The following is a 5,731-nucleotide window of genomic DNA, read 5'->3' on the forward strand; positions in this document are numbered from 1 at the left end:
AAATCCCAGAAGAGGAAGGTTACTACTGCCAGTGTAGCAGAGGTGATGTGCATCTGGGGAAACTGTAATCGGACACTGGAATGGCAAGAAGACCTGATTTTGAGCAGATACGTATGCTAGGTATGTGGCTAATATCCATTTATCTCTCACCCTGTGCCTTGCAGCAGCATGTTAAGAACTTGACATATGTCACTCTCATTCAAGTATCACTATAACCTGTGAATCTTTACCCATTGTGGAGAAAGAATCTAGGCTTACAGAGGTTATACGGCCTGCCCCAGGTAAAAAAGTTTAAAACTTCAGAGTCACACTTCATACAACAAAAATCCATGCAAGTTTAGATTGATATTCTATTTGAGAGAGAGAGAGAGAGAGAGGCTCATTAGACAGAAAAGTAATACAATAAAAGCAGTACTTTAAAAAAATGGCACATCTGACCATGTTGGGCTGTTTTTCCTAAAGAAGAGGAAGAAAAAAATAAAACAGGAGCAAGGAGATCATCTAGATGGCTATCTAGATGTCAGTTTTTGAGAGGATTACTCAACCTTTCATTCATTCTGCACTGAGTGTCCACTATGGGCACTGAAAGAGTTTTCCAAATGGGTAGCTGCTTTCATGGCTGCTTATAGTTTAACAGGGGAGCTAAAAAGCAAATAAGTAAACAGAGAAAGCAAATAAAAGAAAATTATATGAGGCTATAAAGGAAATGGATATGGAGATATGATACAAAGAAGCACCTGAGGTAACAGTCAACTGAGTGTCAAAGGCAGAGAATAAATTAGCTATGGTGAAAGTTGGAAAAATAATTTTCCGGGTAAAGGAAAGAGCTAAGAAAGGCTCAGTTGTGTTCTGGCAATAGAAGGGAAACTTATATAGGTCATGAGGAGCAAAGAGATGGTTTAGAATGAATTTGGAAAAATAAGGCAAGACCCAAATTACCCAAGACCTTATAGATCTAAGAGCAAAGAAGAGCTTTTGAAAGAATTTGAGCAGTAGGTTAACATGGCCTCACTTATTTCAGAGAAAGATGTTCTGGTTGCTGTGTCGAGACAACTCAAAGGAGAAAACAGAATAGTAGTCTAAAAGAAAAATTGACAACTCATGCAAGACCAAGATTTCAGAGGACTAAAGGAGTGGAAAGAGGGGTGAAAATAGTAAGAATCCAGGTCGCAGCAACTCTGGAAAATGTGAATAGATTGTCTAAAATTCCTGTAAGGAAGTATAGCCAGGGAGGCAGGAAGATAAACTAAGGGCTGATCTTTAGGGGGAAGATTCATGGGGCCCACACACTAGGACACTACAAGTACATTAAAAACAAGCCATATGGGCAGCCCCGGTGGCTCAGCGGTTTAGCGCCACCTTCAGCCCAGGGCCTAAACCTGGAGACCTGGAATCGAGTCCCACATGGGCTCCCTGAATGGAGCCTGCTTCTCCCTCTGCCTGTGTCTCTGCCTCTCTCTCTCTCTCTCTCTCTCTCTCTATTTCTCTCTATATATCCCTCATGAGTAAATAAATAAAATCTTTAAACAAAAAAATAAAATAAAATAAAAAATAAAAACAAGCCATATGTATTCAATGGAATGCTTCTCAACGAAAAAAGAAGCATACTATTGTTATATGCAACAATTCAGATGAATCTCAAAGACATTCTGCTGAGTGAAGAAAGCCAATCTCAAGTGATTACATACTGCATGATTTCATTTGTGTCTCAAAAAGACAAAACTATAGTAATAGAGAACCAATTTTGGTTGCCAAAGATTAGGGAAAAAGAGAGGATATGACTTCCAAAAGCTAGCACAAGGGAGCTGTTTGCAATGATGGGATGATCATGTATCCTTATAATGCTGGTGATTACCTGACTCCATACATGTGCTAAAATTCATAGAACTGTACACAAAAATAAAGATGAATTTCATTGTATGTTAATTTAAAAATTAAAAAGTGTGGAGACTCTTAAAAAAATAAAAACAAGCCATAATATCTCATATTTTATAGCACTTTTAAATTTACAAATGTATTGCCTACTTGAGTTTTCCCAACAGCTCTACAAAGTAGATATGATGGTGATCATTCTTGCTTACAGATGAGAGCAAAGAAGTGATCTCATATTAGTACGATTCCCAAGACAATGACAAGAATAGCCCAACTATGCCACCATCTAAAGACAGCTATGCCCTACTTCTCTAGCTAGATCACTGAGGACTGGAAACATGTCTTAGATTTACTGACTTTAATACAGTAGTTTCTCAACCATCTCAAGTCATTTCAATGATGAACTTGATGCTATAGTGAGGACATTGAATTGCAGTAATTCTTTTCTACTCTCTAGTCCAAAAGTTCTCTAGGTATGGTCCCCAGACCATCAGCACAAGAGCCATCCAGAAGTTGATAGAAATGCAAATTCTCAGGTCCTTACTACAAACCTACTGACTCAGAAACCGGGCATGAGGCTCAGAAATCTGCACTTTAACCAGCCCTCCAGAGGATCTTGATACAGCTCAAGTTGGAGAATCACTGCTCTAGTCTAATGCTATTTCCCCTGACAAGGAAAGGGGAGAGATAAGAAGGTGAGCAGCCAAGAAAAGGATTGAGGATAACAGTCTGATAAGGCACAGGGATGCTGGGAGATGTAAAAAAGGAGAAAAGAAAGGCCTTTGGGAGGAGGGAGGAGCCCCTTTCGGTGCCTCAGTGGGTCACAGTGTACTTTAGATCACATCTGCAGCATTCCTGTTTAGGCAAAGGACATATTTCTTGGTGGGATAGGCATTCACAAACTTTAAAGGAAAAAAAGACAGGAAGAAAGATAAGAGCTCCTGCAGCCATATTTGTTCCACATGGCCCTGCTTCTCCCATGTTTGACTAGAGCTGGATATTTGACTCAAACTTGACTAATCACATTATATATCCCAGAGCATAAGATAGAAAAGAGCCTAAGGCTGGATTGGAGGCAAAGGAATAGTAAGTGATCTTTCTGTTCCCTTGGACTAAGAGACCTAGTGAACATCACACCATGGCATGAGCTACATTAATGCTACATTTAATTATTTTTGAGAAAACAGCTCCCCAGTGGAGGGAGAAAAAAGAACTCAATGCACATTTAGAGAACAAAGAGGTCAACAGTTGTGTGGCTCCTGAGACTTTCCTGTTTGTTTTCACATCCTATCCTGGGCTTCTGGGAGCTATTTTTGTAGATTTCCAACAAATGCTCCATTTCTATTTGTTAGAATATTTTTCTACTCCTTATTGCTGAAACATTTCTGTTATTTGGGAGCCAAAAGCTAAAATTTTATGCCTATATGGACATTTATTTAAAGTCATGTTGAAGCCTGTGTTGATGAAGAAATGGGAGACCCATACTGTTTTGTCACAGAAAAAGAAAAAGCCCCTACACTTTTGTCTAAGCATCTATATTTGTATGTGGTTTTACATCAGACCTAAGAGCAGCAGCTATAAAAAAAAGGGAGAAAAAATAAATTCTAATAACTTTTCTCCATCTCTTGCTCACGTGAGTTGAAAATGGCCTAAGCTAATAATAAAGCTTCCAAATTTCCATTTCTTCAGCAGAACTTGAATGCACCTGGAACTCTCTTTCAAGTTAATAGGAGCCCTAAATGTAAGCTGGCTATGCAAAGCGGCACGAAAAGTTGGCACTCCATCACAAGTGTTCTCCGTATGCGAGCCCTTGGAAGGTGTGGTAGAGCAAGAGCAAGGTGTTAATGCTTAATGTTCAATTTCCTTCTTTCATAGATTCAAACTGTACCCACATGGTCTCATAAAATGCTTAATTCAAATTTCTCTGAAATTGAAATGGCAGGATTCTTAATTACCATACTAGTGGAAAAAAAACCTATAGAAACCCAAAGCAAATTATATTTTAGAAGTGAGGATGATGGATTACAAAGGTCAAGATTAGCATTTTTCTTCTTGAACATATATTTAGGAAAGTGTACCCCAATCGTTTATTTACACAAAAATCTTTCAAGAGCTCTTTGGTGCCTTTCTGCTTTTAGTAATCTGACACATTTGTCATGCATCCACTAGCTACCTGACTCTTGTTGATTCCATCAACAATAGCCTTCCTTTTCATTGAACTATAAAATTTCCTTGTGGAGAGAATTTCTAATTTCATGACTCCAAAAATTGGTAGATCTTGACACACCCAAATTTTGAATCATTCTATAGCCTTCAGAGTGCTTCCGTGTGACTATAACTATAGTTATTACTCATTCAGTATATTCCATAATGTCTTTATTAAGCACCTATCATATGCCAAGCATTGAGCTGGTTGATGAGGGAGACAAAGAAAAATTTAAAAATGCTAGAAGTTTTAGATGGACTATGGCAGAACTGAGGGAGGAACAAGGTGTGACAAATTGTTTATGGGAATTAAAGTGTGGAGTGGACAGTGTTTTCGTAATTGAATCCATGTTAATTATTGAGAATTTGGGTGCATTTGTCTGGCTGATAATCTATAGATGCCTCAGGAATTCATGAAGTCTGGTTCACTTAAGAGTGTGTTTGGTCACCACTTTGGGTTTGGCCAATATTCTTAGGAAAACAAATGTCAAAGGACAAAAGACATCTTATTTAGTAATTAGGATAGTTTTTATTTTTAAGTGGATGGTAGTAATAAAACTGTAGAGTCAAGGAAATAAAATGAGCAAGCAAGAGTGTGAGTTTGTATGGGATGGTCAAGAGTTATCAAGTGTGACAGATGGCGAGATTAAAGACTGCCTCCATTGGTCAACTTGTCTAAAATTTTGGCCATCACGTGAGGCAGATTTGTTTCCAAGTCTAAGTCTAAACATTTGGTTTAGGCAGAGGAGACGGGAGTGGGGATCAGTCCGAGCAGGTATAGGATAAACAATACAGTTTCTGGGGACATGGATTTTACCCAAAGATTAGGGATTTAAATGTTAACCAACTTAATCTGATTCTGATAAAATATGAGACTTACAGACCTTTTACACTTGACACAATCTCTTTGGAGCAATTGCTTTAACGGGCCACCAAAAGTTCATACACACAAACACACACTCTACTAGTCTAATTTCCATGGCCACTGATGGAAAAGCATGAGTTTTTTTTGACAGAATAGCAGCATGGCCAATGGGATATCTTGGGAAGATTAATCTGATTCCTCACCACTACGATTAACTATGGGGACATGAGACTGGAAACAGAGAATGTCCAGGGAATTTGTCAGTAATGTAGATAGGAGATAACACAGACCTATATATGAGAAGCAATGAGGAAGAATCCACAGGACTTGGATTCAGATACTGGAGGCAGAAGCAGAAGAAAAGGTCAAAGTTCCATGACTTGGGACTTTGTTGCTTAAACCTTGCTACACTCTTGAAAGTCTGGCAGATTCCCCAGTTGCAAAACAGCATTCATTCCATGCTCTACCTCTTTCTGGTTGATGTTGGCTCTGGGATCTGCCGAGGAAGGTGGCATATGCTTCGTTCCTTGAGGTGCATTTTGAAAGGCCTCTGTGAGACACCAGAACTCTGTTTTCTATGTCTGATGAGCAGCACACCCCAAACCAACTTAAATTTCATTTCTTGTTCTTCTGGCAACCTCAGCTCAAAGAGCAAGAGGGGACCAGTTTCGTTGTTCACTTGAACACAAGAAGCCGTTGGAGCCCTGGAAGGAGATGTCATTAAGGCTCTTTGTGATGCAGGTTATGAGCTTCTGGGTCACTCAGGTGCCCAGAGATTCTGAGGCAAAA

General features: G+C 39.1%; 1 long non-coding RNA gene across 7 annotated transcripts in view; it reads right to left on the bottom strand.

Moving 5' to 3' along the window:
- The window catches only part of LOC140626446 (uncharacterized), a 53,672-nt gene extending 48,024 nt beyond the window's left edge, over window positions 1-5,648 (bottom strand). For 5 of the 7 annotated variants that reach the window (XR_012025591.1, XR_012025588.1, XR_012025590.1 and 2 more), the window contains exons 1-2: window positions 5,410-5,648; window positions 3,506-3,681 (exon numbers count right to left, since the gene is read on the bottom strand). This is a non-coding gene — a long non-coding RNA (uncharacterized lncRNA). Of the gene's footprint in view, window positions 1-3,505; window positions 3,682-5,232 lie in introns of all 7 variants that reach the window. The other 2 variants (XR_012025594.1, XR_012025593.1) reach the window with 2 other exon arrangements.
- Between the last annotated feature and the right edge of the window lie 83 nt (window positions 5,649-5,731).

The sequence above is a fragment of the Canis lupus genome, chromosome 37 (genome assembly GCF_048164855.1).
Source record: "Canis lupus baileyi chromosome 37, mCanLup2.hap1, whole genome shotgun sequence".
Taxonomy (NCBI): domain Eukaryota; kingdom Metazoa; phylum Chordata; class Mammalia; order Carnivora; family Canidae; genus Canis; species Canis lupus.